Source organism: Saccoglossus kowalevskii, chromosome 11, assembly GCF_978046115.1.
Source record: "Saccoglossus kowalevskii chromosome 11, keSacKowa6.1, whole genome shotgun sequence".
NCBI lineage: Eukaryota > Metazoa > Hemichordata > Enteropneusta > Harrimaniidae > Saccoglossus > Saccoglossus kowalevskii.
The window spans coordinates 23,145,893-23,170,438 of NC_140651.1; the positions used below are offsets into that span (position 1 = coordinate 23,145,893).

Here is a 24,546-nt window from a genome sequence, read left to right on the forward strand (position 1 = left end):
CTAACCAATTACAATACAGTTAAAAGACTATAAGGCGTAACCTTCAATAATACAGCCAATCACACTAAGCACTGAACACGTCATATCTTTTGATTAATCGTTCACTACATTAATAACTACGAAACCAACTGTCAGAAATAGTAGTCCGAATAGCGACGGTTATCTCGTAATTAGTTCCAAATCAATGAGCCAAGTTCCGTCCAAAACCTCGATTAAGCAAATTTCAAACACATATACAGAACAACCACTTCGGTTTGACAATGATTGTAAACAAATTAAAAAAGAGAAATACAGATTGTTACGCAAATTTCGTGATACCAATAACCCAACTCATTTACATGAATACCACTTATTGAATAAAAGGTTTAAGTATGTTTGTCGGGACAAAAAACGCCAACAAATCAAGTCAAATTTTATATGCGCTGATACAAATCTGTTTTAGTCGTCATTTAGACGACTAAATAACGTCATTTAGACGACTAAATTGCAGACGAGTTCCAAGATCTATTTAAATTAGTTGACGAATTTCAACCTAGCACTATGGAAATTGATGGTGATATCTGAAATGGGCCTATCACAGCTGACGAAATTATTCATAGCATTGCTAGTATTAAAAATGGTAAATCTGCAGGCCTCGGCGAGCTGATTGGCGAATTCTTTAAAAACTATTTTCCAAACGTCTGGTCAAGAGCAATTGTCATTATAATATGTAAAAAAAAAAGGGTCCGCCGATGACCCGGGAAATTATCGAGCAATTTCCTTGCTCAGTGTATTTGGTATTTTTTTTACTTCGATACTAAATAGACGGCTGTATTTTTTGGGCAGAAGCACAGGCGGGATCCAGGAAGGGTTACTCAATGTTTGAAAACATTTTAATTATGCAGTCAATTATTCAAAAGTACATTACCAGAAAACTTTTGGCAAGTTATGTTTAATTATCTATCTCAAGTAATCTCCGACATGCCATATAAATAGCATTGAAATGAAGTGCATGTCGGAGGAATATATGACTACTTTCGAATGCACACAATGTTAGAAAATTGTTATAAAATACTAATCAGAATCCGGTAAACTAGTGGACAAATGGACCTTGATTCAGACAGACTAAAGGCCTGTGACAATATTTCATTATGTAGCAAACTCCTGCCTTAAATTTTAAGATAATTCTACTGTTGTTCAGTTCTCCAATAAAATTGATTCTTCAAATATTTTTATTGAATTGTTTGTTATCAGTTCCATGTATAGTTTACTGGCTAATTTAAATGAAAGGTCCTCACATCCATCATCGAAACTAAAAATACGTCTCCAATAAAAACGTGTCATTTTGGAATCTGGCTTGCTGTATTCAATTGAGATACCAATCAAAAGTGTTAAAAGAGTCAGTGGAAGATATTGTTTATGACATCCAAGCACAGTGCCAATTGAGTAATGATGAGTAATGTTGAATATGTTTCTACAATATGTATCACGATTTATTATAACTAATCTATACACCCAGCTTCCATGCCCACCACAAGCAATACCTCTGACAACATAAACGTACCAAACTCCGTCTATTACTTCCTTTTCCCGGGATAATAAAATGTGTTGAATATGATAAGACAAAACATGAATAAAGAGAATGCATAAATAATAATAATAATAATAAATAATAACTTTATTTAATTAAGCGCAACAATTCCAACATATGAAGATCAAAGGCGCTGATACAATAAACAATCAGTCAAATATTAAAAGCACATTTAAATAAGTGCGTTTTCAGTCTGGATTTAAAAATGTCTACTGAAGGACTAGAACGAACAGACAGAGGTAATTCATTAAAAAGTTTAGGACCTAAATTTTCAAAAGCACGGTCTTTGTATAACACCTTGGACTTTTTACTACACACCTGACGAGTTTTAATAAGAAACTTTGATTCAGATCTTAAACTACGACTAGGTACATAAAATTCGATTAATTCACATAGATAATTTGGGGCAAAACCATACAAAGATTTATACACTAGTAAAAGTAATTTGAAATTGATTCTTTGTACAACTGGTAACCAATGAAGTTTAATAAAAATGTCTGTAATGTGGTCATATTTTCGAGCACGAGTGACAAGGCGGGCTGCTGCATTTTGTACACGAATAAGAGGTTTTATCTTAGTTACAGGGAGACCAGACAATAATGAATTACAGCTGTCTAAGCGAGAAGATATGAATGCATGTACCAACTTTTCAGTATCAGATTGGGATAATGATTTACGAATACGATTAATATTTCTTAGATGGGAATATCCAGATCTACAAATAGTAGAAATGTGTGTTTCCATAGATAGCTGCGAATCAAACAAGACACCTAAGTTTCTAGCACTTGACGAAGCACTAACCAATTCTTCACCAATTGCGATACTAGACAAAGGACACGAGTCTTGTGAGAATCTCCGAGACGACATGCACACAAATTCAGTTTTCGACACATTCAAAAGTAGGAAATTACAAGACATCCAATCGCTAACGTCTTGAATACATGTCTGAAGTATCACCCGGGCGCGAATTTGATCATCTTCAGAAACCGATAAATAAATCTGTGTGTCATCGGCGTAAAAATCTCAGCCACTAGTTCCCAGACACCGTCTGGTGTTGATAAGCAAAATGCATTGGCGTGATAAACGATTTCAAGTGAAGCCAGATATTCTTGGGAATATTTTTGCAATCCATTTAATATCTATGAAGCAACTGTTATTACTCGCAAATATGTACTTCTCGACAAAGCTACAGAAGACTGGTAACTTGTTTTTGGTGACACTTTAATCCACATTGTAATGATTCAACAGCTTTAAATAACTATTCACTCTACGCGGAGTACAGTACATCTCTGGGTCCAAAAGGAAGTGATGGTTCACATGAAGTCGTCTGGAGGAAATAGTGTCCACACAAAAAGCTGAATTTATAGGATGATGTTCAGCTCTTGTAGGTGATAGAAAAGATAACTCATAGGGTGGGGGAACGTATAATGTATTATGGATTATAATGTTGGGCAATCCATTTGATGATGATGACCCCTGATGTCATCTTTTATCTGGTAGACAAGTATCTGAACAAATGGCTAATGGTGTGCTTAATGTGCATGAACATCTGCTCTGATACAGAATGTCTATACTAAACTTGCACTACAAACTTTTGCTCTTAATGATTAGCTGTGAGTGGTCAAATGCTGAGGATGAGATGCACCCAGGATTTGTTTCACAAGATGACAATCATAGAAATGAAGTGATGACTTCGCATTGATTAATTACTTGCATATCCACATGGAACTGTGTCTTATTCATCGGCCTGAAATATCTATATATCATCTTACTAGCTACAACAGGTAGCAAATGTTATGAATTTTGCGTATTGGCAGATCAATTGGAATATAGAGAAATTCGTGAATTGGAATACAAGGGTGAAATAGCTGATAAAATGCTCATCATTAAATGAATAGCAACTAAGTGTCTTCTCTTAAGGGGTACTGGGTAAATTAATTTTTTTACTTGTTGTATCACTGACTCATTCGTACATAATGTTCTATGTCAGTTTGTTAAAGTACCTTGTCTCATGTATATTGTTAAATATTAATTGTCATGTTGACATTTCTATATGATAATTGAATTTATACTAAAGGACGGGTATGTCATTCCTTTTTAACACTTCTAGCCATCAACACAGTGATAGTATATATATTTCACATATGTTGTCAGGCAAAAGGTTTAGATATTAAAATGGATCATTGTCAATGATAAAGTGTCATAAAACATGCTAGTTGCACTATTTAGTTGGCATGATTCCATGTTTTGTGTGTATTCTAGTCATCTTATTAACGTGATATATCAAATAAGTAAAAACTTTTGCTTTTGCGCAGTTAACCACATTAATGTCGTGTTTTTTCTATTAGGTTATTCGAATTTACTAAATGTACAACAAAGTTTCTAATTGCACAAAGGAAAGAATGTAAATGTGCAAGACTGTGAATTCCATGCACGACGTGCTTCATTTATTTATTGTTTTATATGGAAACCTATCCAAATCATACACAATATAGGTTCTGCAATTTTTTATGACATTTAACATTAAACAATATTGCACTACCCTGGTGCATTATATGAATATAGACATTGAATGACGTCTACTACAGCATCATAGAAACTATTAGCTCATATAATTATGATATATAATAAAATGGCAAAATATAAAGCCGCCAAAATGTACTTTCACTCTCTTGTGTTGGTTCTCATCACTGCGTGGACAAGCACAATGGAACAATATATTAATGACTCGCAAATGAGTGTTACTAGATACTATTATATAGATCAGTTCATAGACAGATTTGGACAAGTAATAACTATGATGGCTGTCAACGTAATGCAATATGTATAAATCACATTATTAGTCCTTCAATGATTCACCACACACATGTCAGCGACGCAGGTAGCATGGTAGGCTACTGTGATAATCTTGTACGAGATAATAGTCTTCTAGTTCCTTTACTGGCGCACAGAGACGCACGGGCGTAGACGTTTCATCGAGAACAAAACACACACCTTTTCCGTGACTTGGTCAACAGAATGTGTAACACAACAGTTTCATGAAATATCAGCCCCTGCTACCTAATTATCTGGGAAGGTGATTGAAATTTGAATATAGAGTGAATATAAAATATGAGTGGAAACCTCTCTTTATGGAAACGTTCTTCTGAAAATCTAAGTTATATTTGCCTATGAAAGGTAAATCATAAACACATCATTTATTAAAGTTTTAAACAATAGATAAAGAAAAACAAAGAATTTAAATACCCAAAGTTACTCTTTGATTTCCTTAAATACAAAATCTGCACCATAAATTACAGCATCATCTACTAGGACAAAAATGACTGATCTGCAAAAAATAACTATTTTAGAAATCAGGTAAGCCAGTACTCCATATGAAACTGTAACAGAGGGCAACAGAAAAGAACGTCAGGAAGAGTACAATCATGTTACCAACGGAGCCATCACTAGATCACGCGCCAACTGATATTAGTGCGGAGAAAAAAACACACAAAATTCTTTCTTCGTCTAAAGCAATCCAATTCAAAAAGATCGCAAATATCTTTGTTAATTAATAGTTCCCATAGAGAAGTGTCCGATCGAAAGAAAATTCAAACAGACAAACAGCTCATCCGCAACTGGCGACCAATTACCCTGCTTGATCCAGAATATAAAACTTCATCAAAATGTATTGCTCAATTTGTTCCACTGTCTACTTCACTGTCTTCTTTTTATAAGTTATACAGTCGGTCAAAGTTTCATATGTTTCAGAAGCAAACTCAGTCAGTAAAAAAAAAACTCATAAATGACAGGAGTTTATGTTACCTGAACTTCATTTCCAAAAGTGTTATTTATATTGCTGACTTGTAAGGTGCTGGTGGATGTCTATAAACTTAGGATTCAACGCACACGGCTAACAAAAACACATTTTCTCTATTATGAAGTATTACTTTCATCTCTGCGCACAGAATGTCATGTAAATCATACTACCAATTGGAACTACCAATTGGTATGTTCATTGAGGATAAGTTTACTCATTTGAACGGCATTATTTGTAAGAAATTACGGATATTATTATCAATCTGTATTTGATGTTGAGGACAATTACAGTTACAATTCCAATGGAAAGTATATCATAATATTTTGTATGTTAATTTTATGCCTTTTCGTATGAGACCACCCCGTGTAACCTCGAATCAGTGTATGCTTTGTAACAATGCCAAAGAAACAGTATTACACATGTGATTATATAAACTCGCCATGGAATATTGTATTTAGAAAAACAGGAACTTCCCTTAATATTCCAGAAAATATTTCAGCAAACCAGGTAATTCTAGGTGACAATACTTTTTCTACATTGCAGAACCATATCATTCTAATTATTAAACAAAGGATATATCAGTGCAAGTTAAAGGGAAATCTGTCTACATTTAATATGGTGAAGGCAAATGTTTTGGAAGGGTGGCAGTCGTCGTGCTGCGCATGTGCGACATTTCCCACAATCCAATGCGCTCTTCTAATGAATCACAAGTATGATTTGGGCGCGACTTGCACTAAACTTAAAAAATACCTAATTAAAGCTTGGTAACGTCCCAGTTTGTACTCGTTTGAGTTAATGACCTCAGGCTTTACATAACAGTTCTGTAGTAAATTATCGGCAACAACTACTATATATGAAATGTCCCCATCAAAACCAACAATTTGCTAGTTGTGTTTCAGGATTCTTTTTTACGTTTTTTTTGGGGGGGAGGGGTGTTTTTCTCATTGCCTTGGACAATGATTTAAAAAAACGTGTATAATTACCGTACACGAAACGTCAATATAGTAACAAGGAATTTGGAAATGTTCTGCTACTGACAATAATGCTTTCAAAATTTGCATAGATAAATAGGGTCCGTATTTTCTGAATAACGGGGCATGTGTCGGCACTCTTTTAGATTGTGCTGGTCATTTTGTTTCAGTCCATCTTTAAGTTCGTAAATTTATTCCGCATTAAACGCTTTCGTCAGTAGTCGTGGCCGAGCGGTTAAGGCGATAGACTAGAAATCTATTGGGGTCTCCCCGCGCAGGTTCGAATCCTGCCGACTACGCTGTGTTACTTTTCTCGCTTCGTTCGCATTTGTGAACCTCATCCAGCGTAGTACTACGTGATTGGCTCACAAAAGCCCAATTTATTCGTAGTTCCAAAAACAAGAAAAAGGCAATGGTCCAAGATAAGTTGTGAATGTTAGCAGGTTAAATTTTAATTGCCAATTAAGTACAACAAACCGTGGAATCACGTTTTGGCACAAAATAAGCATGTCCGTTTTGAGTGAATGATTTATTACAACCCATCATTATAATATCACAAAATGGCGTTCAAACCATTACGTATCAGTTTTGTAATAAATTATAGGTAACACTGTATATACCAAAACCAACAATTTGGCAAAGCTTGGATAATGATTTCCAGAAAAGTGTTTCACTAGAACATTACTTCATCACAATTTCATCGATTAGACATTAGTCTACTTGAAGATAAATTTGCACAAACTCTATAATACATGTGTATACAGTGTCAGCACTTACTACCACATTATGTGAACAATGAAAAAAATGATGCTAAATATATGAAGAAAATGTTTGTGTTTTACTAGAATTTGGTGTCCGTTTTTACATTCCGGCAGTAAAATCTCTAAAATGTCTAAATTTTTAAAAGAATCTTGAAGATTTATTGTGAATTTACATAGATGTTTATAGATAATTTAAATATACAAAGATGATATTGTTGTGGAAAAAAGACATGCAAACACCCCGATGATCTTCATTCCAATATTATTATTATTCATAACAGGATTTACATAAAAACGAAATAATGTACACATATGCTCAACTGAGGGCGCTCTTCAGAAGTAACAACTTCATCGATGGCATTTTGATAGAATAAAACAAATGTCTATGCAATCCATGTCGATGTTGGCTGCATATCTTGTAAGTTCAAGAAAGAGTCCATTTTATGATCAAAATCAATCGGTCTTTCCTGTGGTTCTCTGTAACGTGTTGTCATGTTTTCTCCAAGATATTTAATAAGTTCGCACTGTTCTTCGTATCGCATTAACTTTTGTTTGTACTTCTTACGAACATAATCAGAACTCTTAGGGTTATGTGCTGGTGGAAAGTGAACAAAACAAATTAAGATTAGTTTAGGACAAGTAATGGTTTTGTTTTATGTTCACACACACACATTTATATGGTTGTAAAATTGCCCCCCCCCCCCACCATTAGTCTAGAATGATTCCTATTTGGATTTGGACATTGGATTATTTCATTAAGTGTAGAAAAAAAAAAAACAGTTTTCTATATTTTATCTGAAAATTGTAAAATTTCAAAGTATCTGCCTATTACTGTCTATATCTGCTGTCTGCAAGGAAATTTGTGTTGATTTCAGCCCCCTTCGTGGGAATGATAGCAATAATTCTGGCTCAGTATAACATGGATAAACAAATAATGGGCAAAAAAAGCAGTGCCCCTTTAATGCATTGTAACACATTTAAGCACTGTAAATGTTTGTATATACCGTACTCGACCGCGTTAGCGCCCAGGGGCCTCAACTCAGACAATCACAAGCACCCCCCTCGAAAAAGAGTGCAAATGAAAATTTTGATTCATCAAGTGACAGATTACGTCTTTGAGGGAAAATCAAATTACTAAATTAGTTGCGTCGTCATTGATTTTCACAATGAAGAAACAGAAATGATCACAAAAAATACGCACATTTTATTAGAATATTAATTACGTACCACCATAATTTACGGAATTAAAAACATTTGGGTCTGTTGGAACACAGTCGAAGTCAAAATTGTCATATTATTTCCACTGACGAAGTTGTTGGATCGTACGCAAACTCTCGATGAAAATCACGTTCCGCCATGATGCATTTGCAGATTTGACCCAACAGCAGCGTCCTTTGACCTAATGGGTCAAGTTGGTTATTAACTAATCAGAATGCTGTGTTTTGACTGACGCAATTCTTCGGAAATTTCTGAAGACTTTCCGATAACGCAATGCGGAAGTGAATTATCGATGTCGAAGTACGATCTGTTGGAATTGATTTCAGCGAATAAACGACATGGTTTTTTCAAAAAAACTAGTAACTAGCCATTTTTGAGAGGTAAATTGAATATGGCATGAAATATTTATTGCATTTTACTTGTATTAACAGGTCATTGTCGAAGCGTAGTTTACGCACGGTTACCGTATTCTACGCATTCACAACATGTTCACAGAGATCGATATTCACGCTGTATCATATAAAAATGATTACCATGATTTGTTATGCAAGACCAAGTTTTAAATTAGTTGCATTTTGAAGGGGTGGGCGCTTTGCCGAATGTGACTCCAAATATAAAAAAAATCACAAAAGTGGGGGGTGGGCGCTTGCCCGGCATGGGCGCTAACGCGGTCGAGTACGGTAAATTCAATAGTTGTTAATGCTAGATATGAAATAAATGCAGACGATTGCACAGTGAAACATCATACACTAGTGGCGTAGTACCCCTTGTATCAGTTTTATATATTGTATACTTCAGTGGAATAAGTCTGTCTTAACGATGAGAAGTTTAACAAGTTTTAACTAACCTTTTAAATGTAAAGCAACATAAAGTAGACTTGATCTGGCTGGTGATAGGAATGGATATTTGGGTTTAAAGCAACCCACTGCTGTAAGTGACTTTGTTATAGCAGAGGACACTGCTTGTTCCATGTAACCAAGCATAGGTAAAGATGTAATAGGCAGGATCTCCTTCTTTGGGGGCAACTTGTGTGGCAGCTTCAGCCCATAGTACTTTTCTGGCAACCTGGAAAAAAAGAGATAGACACATCATATGAAAATATCTGCTTATAACTGTTTTTTAATCCATGTCGAAAACGTGCACAGAATGGTCATTCATTGTCAACATGTCATGCTTATACATCTTACCTTAAAAACTTTTGTAATTTTTCTTCTGATTCAAAGCAGTAAAGGTTACCACGGTATTCTACTATCAGTTCAGGATCCCCAGGTACAATAGCCTCATACCTGCATAGAAAGAAACACAAATTGTTATTGAAGAATAGAGGACATGATGTTTCTCTCTCTGTATTCAATGGTGATTTATCTAACCTACATTCTTTTATGTAGATGGCTAACACTGCTGACCAGAAATTTCCAGAAATTTGGAAAAGTTATTCCCTTTCAACGGCTATTTGAGAAATCCAAAGAAAAAATTTCAATTTAAAATTAGAGTTCTGGGAAATCATACTTTTCATGTTTACTATTTAGCTGCATGTCCATCCATAAATACAGCATAAATATACCACTAAATTAGTAATAATGAGTCTTCATCAGTGAAAATAGTCATACTACAGGCAGTACATGAAAAGTGGGAAAATACAGCAAAAAGGAAATAAATCCAATAAATACAACTGAAGAACTGTCATCATGAAACCGAAGTAATGTTATACCAGTGACTGTGCATTTCTTAAACTGCTTATATCAATGTAGTCCAATGTAACATTATCAGTTTTGTTCTGAGTGATAATATCCACTTGGAGATGGTAACTCTTGAACTACCGGTAGTCTCTGCACAAAGTTAAAATAGTCAGTTCTTTAACCACCTTACAAAAAATGTATTGAGTGTAGGAAAACTTACCTGCATTTGCCATCCAAATACGTAACAGCACAATATCCCTGTAATTCCATTTGCATTGGGAACATCGCTTTTGCTTCAGCTTGAGTTCTCCTCTTTGGAAGTAGCTCTGCAGGTGGAAGTGTACGTGGGGCAAGAGGTGGTACGAATTGTTCCGGACTTGCCAAAAAGTCATCCAGGTCTTCTTTACTTCCCATTTTATAGTAACGCCCTCTGAACTCTGCGGCATACTCCAAGGTTGGATGCACGCTGCACTCAACAAGCTCATTTCGCTTAGCCAAACTGACGGGACAATACTGGCCAAAGTCACCAAGTCGAATTTGGAACTCTTCTGGCGTGACACACATATCAGAGATAGATGCCGCATTACCTAAAATGTACATGACAATAGTTACATGACCTTTGCTTGGCAGGCTATCAAAAGACGCACCAGAACAGGAAGTTAGAAGAAGACAAACAACTTTTGCGTTAGAGTGGGGGAAAGCAAAGGCGTTTACAATCTGAAAATACATTCTTTGTTCTTGTTTGTGTTTGGTTCTGGAAAAGTTTGTGGGATCATGAAATAAATCTGTAATATAGAACCATTCCCTATAAACTCAACTAAAAGACGAATGAAGGACAGTTGAACATTTCAGACAGTTCAGACATTTACTATGTGTTTGGGCAGGCAATCTGAAAGCATATAGATTACAAGTATCTTACCGTCAGATATTCTCTGAAGATATGTCTGTATCTGTTGTACACTCTTCCTGCCTTCCTGCGCTGCCTTCTCCCACACCCACCACTTAGACCTTTCTCCACTGACAGCAATCCAGTTTCTGTGTTGATCTTTGTACCATTCTCGTACAGCAGAAATCTCCTTCTGCCAGGCTGCCAGTCGTATTGCTAGAATCTGAGCACTATCATGAATTGGTAGTGTTCTGGTAGTCAGAAGAAGAAATGGAGGATGTAAACTCACTAAGTAAATATATGATTGTGGAAACATTGTGGATCTAGAAATTTGTGATATTTGTCATTATTTAATCCAAAAGGTCATACCAACCCTGACACTAAACTCAATCTCTACAAAGTTAAGTCTTAACACATTAGATAGCATTAAACAGAAATAACACTGGTGTGTCATCCAATCCAACCCCTGGCAGCTAGATCATTTAAAACATTCTCATCATATTCAGTTCATGAAATATGAATAGATTTAAATCCTTTTTGATTAGCGATGCTTTCCAAAATGGTGCTTTACTGCCTTTAATGTATATTTTCATGTTTGCTGAAAATTTGTAGTTGCCTCTCGAGAATAATTTGTTTACAGTTGTGACAATTGACACTGCATTTGTCATCATAGAGCCATATAGATGAAGTAACACAGGTGGTAACGTATTAACATTTGAAAATAAACAATTGCCCTTTTTTCTGTAAAACTGATTGAGGGCATGCAACAACAAGATACAATTTCACCTTATTGATAGACTATCATATCTTCTACAAATGGACTACTAGTACAAGGGATGGGGGATGTGGCTTACCTGTCTGCAGAGTGTCTATCTTTCATTCCTCTTAACATGACTTCTTTACTATCAACCTCTATTTCTAACACTCTGACAGGTATTATACTACGTTCTGTCATCAAATCAACCTGCTTTCTGGTTAGTGGAAAACCATCCAAGATATATCTGTAACAAATATATGTGTTTAGAGTTAGCTTAAGTCGCCAGAAAATTCATACAATTTCCCACAACTACGGTAAAATACTTTATTTTAGCTGGAATTTATTTTCACTGATTTTTGATGAGTTGAATGTAAAATATAGGAAAAAAGGTATATTCGCTGGATTTTATTTTTACTGAATCATTCCTTCAGCAAAAATTAATTCCATATGAAAATAAAGTATTTTACAGTATATAATTATGCAAATGACGATTATGCAAATATGCTTATAGTACTCACTATATGAAAATGACCATGTGCAAATGCATCAAGTACCACAAGTATTTTAATCTAGTGTGGTACTTTTGAAACATTGCAATATATCATGGAAATAATTCATTAAAATGGCCAGGCCCACATCAAATGTATATACCACATAATTAAGCTTGAAAATATCCCAAAAATTCTTAGTGTTTGTCAAATCCCACACAATGTTTTGATGCAACTATGAAGTTATGACCCTTGTTTGACCCGATCTTGCATTATGTGTGAATTGCAAGGACCAAAGTTCTGCCAAAAAAAATCAAATGATTTGATTTTGAACTTGAAACTGAAATACAGAACATTCATGGTGCTGGGGTACCTTTACTTCATCAAAATCGACCATAATCAAATGTGTATACTCATTCTTAAACATGGAAATACTCTGCATTTGTTTATATATATATATATATTTATTCAGTACCATTGGCCATAGGCCATAATGTACACACTTAAATGTAACACAAATAAATAAATCGTTTGACAAGAATAATCACTGCTACTGCTTGTCTGAATATTACAAATTTATACTTCACCTATGAATACCAAATTAAATTTATATTTCAGTTAAATTTCCCTCCAACAAACTATGACGTTTTTGTAAAGAGTAGAATACGTATTTTGCAAGATTTTGTATTATATGTGTATTTTCAGATTGCAGTAGCAAAATAAATTTCCATTCAAGCGCTGGGCAATAGTAAAACTTGTGTATAAAACGAGTTCTAATTTCCTCAAATTTGGGGCATTGTAATAGAAAGTGGAACTCGTTTTCAATGAGATTACAACCAAGAGGACACAATCTTTGGTCAAGTGGTATTCCCAATGCCCTACCCTTTTCAATCATGAGCTCATGAGCAGATATTCTAAAACAAGCGAGAGATTTTCTAAAAACACTTATAGTAATAGAATCCAGATATTTTTCCCCGGCTAATAATTTTTTAAATTTAGAATAAGTGCATAATTTTGAACTATTACCAATCTGATCATGCCACTGTTGCTGGGAAATATCTAGACACCGTTGGTTAAACTGTAGCAGAAAACAATTTGGGTTATTCACATACTGGCTTTCCCATACGTGTGCAAAACCAAAATTACATAACAAATCCTTAACATATGTTGCCCAACAATTGAATCCCCTTTGTACCCTGTCATATTGATAGCCATAACATTCTTTTACTAAAACAGAGGAATCACCACCTATACATTTTAACCAATACCGAATTATTTCTTTGTTCACATGTGTTCTAATTAGATGTCTTCCCAACTCCCCCCTCACAGCAGAGTTTGTGGCCTTTGGGTGTACCCCTAAAACAAATTTACAAAATTTATGATGAACTGTTTCTATATCGTAAGATTTAAATGTTCCCCATATTGCACTGCCATAAAGCAGGATTAGGAGAATTTTGCAGTCAAAAACACGAAACGCAATAGCTGGTTTGAACCCATCATATTTGTAAAGAATACTTTTAATACTGTGCATGGCTTTCGTTGCTTGTTCAGCAATGTGTTTTTGGGCCTGATACCAGATACCTGAACTAGAAAAAAGAACCCCCAAATAGTTATATTTTGAGACTATTTCAATTTCATTCCCGTTCCAAAACCACTTTTCAGATTTCTTTAGTCTACCCGATTTGCGAAAAACAACAATTTTTGATTTATTCAAATTTACTGTTAACCTCCATCTTTTACAGTAATTTGCTAATCTATTTAGAAGACGCTGTAGACCATTTGTTGTAGTCTACACAATGTTTTTGCCACTATGACATTAAACCTTTGTATGTCCTGTTTTTAATTTTGATTTCATGCATCACAGTGGATCTCTGGAAGTTCAGAAAATGGTCTATTACAGTATGTATTTAACTACAATACTCACCCTCTTGCTTGACACCTCATATCAAGTAACGCAATTTCTACGGCCGCCACTGCTAACTCATCAGGCACTGTCAGTCCTCTCCTCAAATGCTGATTGATCTCTTGAGCTAAAGCACTCTTCGATTGTTGATTCAATACCATACGTAATGCTTCTCCTACTGATAGGCGCACCATACCAAACTCATGCACAAATCGGTTTGCCACTGAAATAGAACACATTTGAACAGTGAGGCCGATGTACAATGCAGCAGTAGTACATACTTGAATTTTCAAAGATCAGAAAGGACAATGCTGGGTATATTGACTTTTTATTCACATTTCAAAGAAAAATTACAAGTGGAAGTGGTCACCCCATAAGCATCACTGCATGTACTCACAGAGAGATATTATTCATGCTAGACAATCTATTTACCACAAAAAGATTAGGTTATTTAACATGCATTGAGGCTCAAACCAGCACAAAAGAGTACCACCGTATCGTTTTCATATTCCTGACAGTGTCTGCCTTTAAACTCAAAGAGCTGATGGCTTTCTAAAACTGTGGGGGATCAGTTTTGAAATATATGACTCTGGAAAAAAAAACCAAGTGTTCTGAATGCAATAAACCACATGTTCGATGTGTATGCTAATCATACTGCATAATCCTTGAATACTGACATCCTGCTATTAAAATAAAGACTTTACAATACATAGCTTTCCATCAGATTTAATGAATGTTTTTATGGCAATAAATTTCAAATTGATGTTACCGGTAAATTCTGAAATGAAATTTTTGTATTCTGTATGTCCCCCACTTCCTTATTTACTTTCTACATTATCAAGTCAACATAAAACACAAGTTTAAGTGGAGAAAAAAACTACATGTAAACAAAACCATATGGAATAGTGATATACTCACATGTTGTTTTGCCCGACTTAGGTGGCCCTAATATAGCCATTCGTATAGGCACTACTGGTTTGGGTGAAGGCTGTTTTAAGTAAAACAGGGGATCTTGAATGAATTTATCCCTTGCTTGTATCGATGAAAGGAAATAGATATACTGCCTGTAAATCACTGGGTACGTGGAAAATCCAGGCCCTTGCATCGGCTGGATACATTCACCATTAAGTAGCTGCAAAAAAAACAAGTTTTAAAAGTAACCAGTTTTCATCATTCAGAAAAAATTATGGAAATCATATAAAATATAATATTCATATATTAATAATATATATCAATAATAATGTACGACATGAATGAGGAAATACTTTCATCTTGAGAAAAAAGATGTTGTTGAAATTTCAGTTAGCAGGTAACAAATTCTTACCTGCACGGGACACCACTTGCCGAATCGACTTGGATGTTTATAACCCACTTGCAACATTTTCTTGGCCAATCTATCACTGATAGGGTAGACTTTTTCCAGTAAACTCTGCCTACAGTCTACAATTGGACGGACACTCTGGTTGATAGAGAAGCGTACGATATGTGGTTTGCGTCCACCATTCACTTCTATACGTGGGATCATCAATTCTTCAAGTACTTCCTGTAAAAACAGAATCAAAACCAAACTCATTTGTATATGTAGGAGCGACACAGTGATTTACTGTATGTGAAAAGATTGCGCGAAATCAATCCACACACTTGAAGCATTTCTGCTGGTGATCAAAATATCATGCTTGATTTCAATAATTTTTCTACGATTGAAAACACTCAGCCATCTTGAATCCGATCAAGAAACGAATAGGCATGCATATGTGTCCCAGGAAATATGATGTATGTGAAGTTTGAATGTGATCAGCCAAAGCATGTCCAAGATACAGGGGTAGGGGAACGCACAAATGCACGCATGGAGATAAGTCATAAGATGGTTTCAGATGGTGTCCATGCAAACAGAACCTATTTATGCTATTTTTCGAGAATGCTGAAATATGTTGACTTTGTAGCCAGTCATGTGACTATTTTTTTTCATTCTAATGGCAATTGGAATCGCATACCTCTCCAGATAATGTAGCATTCAGGCAATAATTGTTCGAAGTACATCATTATAACCTTTGGTTTGAATGAATCAAATCTAGAATTTATTCACATTCTAACTCATAATAATTGTGTAGCATGTGCAAAATAATTCTACTTCACTCTCTTCAGTGAAAATAAACTTAGTAAATATTTAATGATACATACTTTTATTAGTTATTGCATTTTTCACAAATTTAAAAAAAGAATTCTGTAACAGAACTAACCTGTACAGCTCCAAGATTATTCGTATCACTATCATACATTTCTCCAATTTCATTCTTTAACCGATCTATCGCATCCTCCTCCAACTCCTCATCCTCCTCCTCTTCTTCTTCCTCCTCTTCAAACTCTTCTGCTAAGAGAGCATCCACATCTTCTTCCTCCTCATCATCGTCATCTTCATTATCTGAAGCATCTGATTCATCACTGTCTTTATCTGCTGCCTTTTGAGCCTACAATAGAAGTACAACAATTTAAGAAACTAAACTTATAAGTTACATACATGTACATATAACCACTATAACTTAGTGTTATATGGGTGAGTATGAAGTCGGGTTGCACAGTGTAAACTGGTATACAGCTTTAAAATAATAATAAAAGTTAGACATATACACTCAAATCACACTTAAATAGATCCATGTATCTGCTAGAATTAAAGTAGACAGAAACATTGGGCCAGAAGTTAGAAGACAGAAAATGTCTCTACTGCAAGAACAACCAAATTGAAGATGTGACTTCATGCATACATGTAGTGTATATAATAATAAATTAGACAAGAATACCATTAAGTTTTTAAAATCAGCTAAAACAAATAGTGAAAATCTTCAAGTTATTTCCATTTTGAAAACAAATGATAAACACATTTTTATGAATTTGGCAAATATATTTATATTAAAAGTTCATTCTAAGAAGTGAAACAGTTTTTTATGTTCAATCTTATACTACTCTTGGTAATTGGTAGATTTTTTCTGTCATTTATGACAACAGAACCATAAAATTTAAATTTGTAATATGAAATACTGATGTGGTAATTAATTTACAAAGATCACACTGGTCATTGAGAGATAAAGAATGCAATGATAGGATGTAATAGCTCTGTAGGATCAACACCAACAAGTCAACACTCATTCCACTTACATACATGTACATGTATACAGAATACATACAGAAACAAGCAAGGAAAAGATACATGACATTAACCATACCTTGGCTGCCTTAGCCATGTGTCGTTTTACAGCCTAGATGATGACATCATGATGTAGTTACAAAGCACAGAAAAGTAGATAGAAGAATTAGATGTAAGATACATGTAAGATGAAGTATGTAATATTAAACATAGTAAAGATTGTGTGATTGAAAGTATGCGTGGTCAGCTGGTCATGTACTCATTTCCTGAGCAGATCATACACATGTATTAATGTAAACAGTGATTGGAAGTTTATTGGTTGTATACTTCTAACCAATGATGAAGCATCATGCCTTCGTTTGTCTTATTACACAAAAGAATATTTTATTCTAGGTACGCATACAATGATCTATTTGGAGCTGTCTCAGAGTGGAATTATGTAACTAAAGCAATGAATGGAAGCAGCAATTATGTAAGAGTGTAAAAATGCAAGATGGGATGAGGCAGTGAGTGAGTAAGCACGTACAAAGCAAGAATACTGTAAAATGCTTTATTTTTAGCTTCATTTTTGTTGAAAAGACAATTTGTCTTTTTTGTATGAAGTGTATTTTCACTGTTATTTGACGAGTTGAAAGTAAAATATAGGAAAGAAGATATTTTATTGCATATTATTTTCACTGAATCATCCCTTCAGCAAAAATTACAAAATTCTAAGTGAAGAATAAAGTACTTTACAGTAGACAGTCTAATCACATAGCATGTATATGTATGTGTGTGTAGTAATCAAACAGAAGATTGCCATGTAGTGCAGGGTATGAGCCCTATACTCTCACATGCTGGTTATAACACTGTCAAGACATGCTTTTAATGATATGCATCACTTTATCAGACACCATCAGAATTAAATCTAGTATGTCACTTCATGCAATATTTTCACATTAAAATGAAAGAGCATCCAGTATTATACAAGCAGATCATAATCGATTTCCATCTAGCTGTGACACAGCCAAGTTATTGCTTCAATGTATAAGTTATATTAGAACAACAAACATTCAGGCATGTATCCACTAGACTGTGTGGTGTGTTGCAAGGCAGTGAGTATGACTGTTTTTGTGACTCGTCATTGTACTAGAGTTTGCCATGATTTCATTAGCTAATATTTTTAGACCCACTTGGCAGTCCCCATGCTGGCTCTCTCATGAGCCGTCTCATTACTCATAATGTATACTCTTATGCACCTGTTATTTATTCCACAAGCCTAGCTGTTAAGGAAGTAATCATAATAAGGAACTATACAGTTTTGTATATTCCTTCATGTCTCCAGCACATCCCAGGGCCAGTGTAACATTAACTCATGTAGTGTTTTTAGTCTCCTCATAGAAACAGAGATGTGACAGTTGTGTATTTTACCCACAAACTGCTGGGGTTGCTAATGACTATGTTCATCTTAACTTTCGTTGTTGATGGAGGAAAGCTGAGTGTATGCTGGACGAGACAGAGCTAGCGATGATTTTTGATTTGAAGACGAGGAACCCTATCTATAGCAGACTATTTTACCACAAAATACTTAATGTACTGCACACAACAATTACTTGTATTAGTAATTTGCAATTTACTCAGGCATATACTGATTATGTTTCTTTCACCTCAAATTCATGAATGAGACTCAGGATAAATTTATCCAGGGGTCAACCGATATTTGAATATTTTCACTGGTGTAAGAAGTGCATCAAAAAAGCATGATATTGACCTGGAGCTTGTAGGGGTATGGTATGAAATACTGTTCTGTGGTTGGTCGACCATCAAATAAAAATGAATTTGTAATCTTGTTTGTAGAGACTATAAACATGTTTACAGAAAATGGCGAATTCACCTTAAAAATCAAGCAAGGTTATGATTACAGTGGCAATGAAACTTTATAAAAAGTCTTCAGACTAGAGCATGGAGACTTCCAATTGCATTGCATAGCACACCACACAGTCTAGATGGCATATTTCAGAACATATTTGTTGTAACAAAATGATAAACTGAAGTAGAAAACTTGGCTGTGTTACAGATCAATTGAAATTGATTATAAAACTAAAAAAACATACCAGTCTCTCTGCTTTACGTTGTTCAACCTCAGCTAAAATTTCTTCTCTACGCTTTTTCATCGCCTCATCTCGCTCCTTCTGTTTCTTTTGCTTCTTCTTCTCTTTCTTAGCCAGCCTTTTATCTCGCTTGGCTTTCCACTTGGACAGCTTGGGAGGTAACAGTCTATCTGAGATGTCTGTGTCCTCGACTATCATCATTAAGGCAGCATCAGGAAACAGACCCATTTGTCCTAAGTACTGTGCCTCATCAGCTGTACGTGGAAAACCTTCCAGTACAAAGCCTTGTGATCTGGATATGGGTGAAAACAACAATGGTATCACAAATCCAAAGTGTATTTAATATTTTCAATTATATGTGTACCATGTTATTGTTTTTTGTATAAATATAATACTGCAATACGTTTATGCAAATACCCCCTAAGTCACATGTCTGCTACTTTATGGGAGGAATGAAATACACTATTTAGCAAAATTCAAACAGTTAAAAAATGTCATGCATGCAAACAGGCAATGCATACAGGCATACAGGCAAAAAAAGTCCACAGCAACATGACCATTCAAGGTCTGCATCCAAAATCACCAAAATATGCCATCCACAATTTAATACATTGAAAATGACCTTCTTATTGGCCACAAACATCAAACACCTGAACAACCAATCAAAACACATGTAACATATTTGTAATGAATCACTGGAAAATCAGAATTATTATACTAATGTGTGAATCAAAGAAAAGACATACTTGAACGGTTCTTTGTTCCACCACTCAGGTACGATGGTATCCAACACTTCAGGGGGTAGAGGCTCATCATCTAGCAAATTTGATTTGATGGCTTCTTCATCTTCAGTTAGTTCTACTTCTGGTTCCTCCTACAGAAAAAGGAAACAAGATATTAAGTCAACACATATTGATTTTGATCTTCTAATTACATTCAAAAATGGTACATCCATACCCAATAATTACTTTTTTTCAGTATAAGAATTACAGCTTTCGTGCAAGCACATCGTGAGCAGCCATTGATTGTGATAACACATATACTTGTTCTTGATTGCAGCAGAAATATAGCTCTTCTCTTACCCCCCCCCCCCCCCCCATGTCAAAGAGTCAAAATCAGAGTCTCAGTAGGTATCAACATTCTACAATCTTGGGTCTATTATGTATATACGCAAATGTGACCTGTATGACTTCAAAATTGGACAAACCCTAACTTTATCTCAGGATATGTTATAGCTTGTAGTGACTATACATCGTTGCAACTATCGGGTATATATTGATATATATATATATATATATATTGTGATCACAACTGTGAATTCTGTTTTAATGTACATTGTTTCTCATTGAAATGTTAATTTACCTTATCTCCTCCTTCTCCTTCAGGAGTGTCTCCTTCCTTGGCTTCCGCACCCTCACCTGCTTCTTCTTTACCTGTAATGTTCAAACAACAATTCAATGTAAAGTTCTGAAACATACACATATTAAATCACTTGTGCATTGCAGAAAATTACCTTGTTGCTGAAACATAGTACACAATTTAATATTTTGAAAGTCAACACCTGATAAAATTTAGATGTAAGAGTGACTTAAAGGTTGAAATAGCTCCGCTGTCTTTGTAGAGTGTCTCTCTAAAAACAAACTTGATAATGTTATGTATGATGAAATATTAAATATTCGCTACGGTTATTATTATGCTCTTGCCATATAACAACCATAGTAGCTGGTACTTTTGAAGAACAAGTTGAAAATACTACTTTTTACCATGACAAAAATGACAAAATGGCAATTGAAAATATTGTTACAAAATGAACAAATCTGACAAAAGTTCACTCAAGGTATGTACATAACAATTATCAAAGCAATTGAGATGGTACTGAGTATTTTACAAGAAGAAGTCTAAAATAGAATTGTTGACAAACAGACTGCAATGGACCTAATAGGTACAGTTCTGCTCTGTTAACTTTTACTGAAGTTAATTTTAATTCATGTTTGATGGAATGGAAAATAAAGTCTTGCATGACAAATGTCAAAAAAAAATTAAGGGGGAATAGTTGCTAGATCTCAGAATGAAATTTAAACACTGCATATCTGCTAGTAATGTTAGTATCAGTATGCTATCAAACTAGAGATCTAGGTGCATGAGTCAGCGATAAAAGGAAAAAGTACACTGAAAAAACACATTGAAGTAGATGCTGCCTACAGTGAGAAACACTATATTAATAATGAATACATTCAGAATGTGTAACTGCTTCAAGGAATATACCATTATCAAATAGGGGGATCTTCTCTCACCTTCAGCATCCTCAGTATCGCTATCTTCTTCCTCTTCCTCCTCATCTTCTTCAAACTCTGGTCCAATTTTTTTCTTTGTTTTAGCGATGATAAGCTCCTGCAGACGTTCTTTGAAAGCTATATGGAACAGTCCTAACTTCTGTGCTAAATGCCGGCCATGCACAGTCTTCCCAGCTCCCCTGGGACCAAGTATGAGTAAGCGGATTGGTGGTGGCTACAAAAGAACCAAGCAGAAAAACGTCATATATCATATTAAGAGACAGTCAAATGTATTTATTTACTATAAAAGCATGTTACTGAGCAAATAGCATTGCAATATGAGAGACGGATTTCCATTGGATATAATGCTAAAAATATTATTTTTTCAACACTAAACCATGTCAGTAATACAATTGTGGGACTTGTTCAGATCATAGTAATATTTCTAGAAATTAGAAAAACATTTCCACCATGAAAACCAAATGCTTGTTTTTCAAAAAATTGCCTTGTGACTGCACAATATTCATTCATTCTTTGTGACTCAATCAGTGGGGCCCCTTTTAAATGTATAAAGAAAATTACAGTCATTTTCAATTTGGTCAAAAGCATCTGAATTGATACATATGTTTGTTAAAATACTCTACAATACTTTAAGGAACATAATGTAGGGATACTTTACATTTTTCAATCATATTTTGTAGCTAAATCAATGCAAGGAACAGTTTCATACATGTAGATGCAGATGCAACAAATGCAATAACATAATACATAATAAACACTATATTTAATGTGTCTGAACACTGTTGAAGAATGCAGAGTTTACAAATATTAACCGCAGCAATTACTTACCTTCAAGGGTTTATTCTTGGCAACATACGGCACTGGGTCCATAAGAAACTTATCCCTGGCTTCACTACTGGAGAAGAAATATAATTTCTCTCTGTATCTGGCTGCAGTGTCTGAGTTACCTGGCCATAGTACATTGTTATCTTTCAATGCCACTGGACAGAAATGTTTAGTGTCACCAAATTGCTTCTTCTTATTGCGAGCCACTTCTTCATCCTATACATAAAAGATAGAGAATTAGATACACACAGACACATGTACAAATGTAGGGTAGGGTAGGATTGATTGGAATTACATGTAATTGTATAATATATAACAGTTAGAATTACAATTAATTTAACAAATTATAATTACACTAAATTACACTAAACATACTATATACAAATGCATTTGAATATGTAGTTTACATGTCATTAACTTTACATGAATTACAAGAATTATGATGCAAAAGTGGAGTCTACAAAATAAAAACCAAATCCTCTATTCATTACATTTCATTATTTTATTCCACTCCATTCCACTAGGTACATGTATATGTACTTCCAGAGACTGAGAATTGGTGCACACAGCCATTCTAAGGAATACATATTGAATATGAATTATTTGTTTTAAAAGATAAATCAAATGTCAAAGTTACCTCATCCTCTTCTATATCTTCTTCCTCATCATGTTCAGCATCCTCTTCTTCCTCATCGACATCAATACTTGTATACTCCCAAGGTTGGTAAGTATAGGGTCCTACAATTCAACAATTATCAGGAAATCAGCTAAAATAAACCTTGGCATGCTTATAATACTGTGTCATGTTTTCTTATAATAAATAGCTATATCATATGTGTAAACTGAGAACAGACTTCTCAAGGTAGAGTGAACTGAGTATTGGCCACCGAATCTGGGAGAAGAATAATGCACTGGAGAAGAGCACTTGTAACTAAGATGTGTATTGCTCAACTGCTAAGCCTGGAACTGAGTATAAACACTCACAAGATGTTCCATACAATGTATCAATATCGTTATGCAAATGACTAAACTAAATGTCATAGCCACAAGTCATCACAATATGATTATTGATTTCCAGATGGAAAGTTCACATAAACTAATTGAGTACAATTGTTGAACATGTGGTTCTTGCCAACAACTAAAATACATTATATGTACATGTGTTAAACAAAAGTGCGTCCTATTTAGTATGAGAAATGTCAGTAAACTAAAAAAAATTCCTAAAAATAATAGAAAATCCAGAAATAAGTTATTTATATTGACAAACGGCACCAACAGTACACCTACCAGTACATGTATGACTTTTTAACCATTTGAGCACTACTGTCAACTTTTGGTATCATCTACAAACTGATGTTGTACAGTCTGCTCCTCCCCACATGAAATGTTGATAAAAATTGACAAACCCTTTAATCAAAAACTAAAAGCAATATTTGAAACTTTTACAAAATATTAATTTTGGATGAGAAAAGTATGTGGCTCTCAAAAGGTTTATGGTCATAACAGATATAACAAAGTGAGAACCACCTTCTATAACTAAACAAGACATGAATGACACAGTCCCCATCATTTAATTGGAAAATATTCATGTTAAAACAATACATGGAACATCTGCAAACAGTTGAATTAGTATGTACTCTATGTGGGTACAACTCATCATAAAGTGATTTCCCTTAATCTAGTATTGTACTGATAACTGAAAACTTCTATTGACCCATGTCCAAAATCTCAGAGTACATAAGTGCAACCAAACTATGTCTCATACATGCTCAAGAAAATGCATTCATAATTCTGTGTAAACCTTGATGCACCTTTAATAACAACTTGACTTCTTTGTTAATTCAGGATTTGTTTCAGTATCACTACTATAATTCCCATCAAAATGTAGCCCCCCCCCCCCCTCTACAGTTTTCACTGAGATTTGTAACGGTATGACCCATTTATCCACTAGCCCTGACAACTGAAGCTATATGTAGACCACATGTGTCAATGTGCCTGGCCAAGATTTATAAACAGTAAGTGTTTTCACTGATCTTCAAATTTCAGTGATGGCTATTTATAATGGAATGCAATGTTTACAATTTAAAGATATAAAACTAAACAAAAAACAGACTGTGGTCCACTTCTGTCACTGAATCAGATCGAGGTCATAACATCACTGAA

General features: G+C 34.7%; 2 non-coding genes across 12 annotated transcripts in view; one reads left to right on the forward strand and one right to left on the reverse strand.

Moving 5' to 3' along the window:
* The first annotated feature begins 6,557 nt into the window (after window positions 1-6,557).
* TRNAS-AGA (transfer RNA serine (anticodon AGA)) lies at window positions 6,558-6,639 on the forward strand. The gene has a single exon. It is a non-coding gene; the product is annotated as a tRNA-Ser (tRNA).
* A 712-nt stretch (window positions 6,640-7,351) lies between these two features.
* The window catches only part of LOC100372112 (adenylate kinase 9), a 41,361-nt gene continuing 24,166 nt past the window's right edge, over window positions 7,352-24,546 (reverse strand). For all 11 annotated transcript variants that reach the window (XR_014930846.1, XR_014930844.1, XR_014930842.1 and 8 more), the window contains 16 exons: window positions 23,021-23,121; window positions 22,387-22,599; window positions 21,559-21,772; window positions 20,627-20,697; window positions 20,011-20,138; window positions 19,268-19,556; window positions 16,273-16,500; window positions 15,357-15,575; window positions 14,951-15,164; window positions 14,054-14,255; window positions 11,739-11,885; window positions 10,918-11,135; window positions 10,219-10,585; window positions 9,507-9,605; window positions 9,167-9,384; window positions 7,352-7,696 (listed from right to left, as the gene is read on the reverse strand). This is a non-coding gene — a transcript (adenylate kinase 9). The remainder of the gene's footprint in view (window positions 7,697-9,166; window positions 9,385-9,506; window positions 9,606-10,218; window positions 10,586-10,917; window positions 11,136-11,738; window positions 11,886-14,053; window positions 14,256-14,950; window positions 15,165-15,356; window positions 15,576-16,272; window positions 16,501-19,267; window positions 19,557-20,010; window positions 20,139-20,626; window positions 20,698-21,558; window positions 21,773-22,386; window positions 22,600-23,020; window positions 23,122-24,546) is intronic.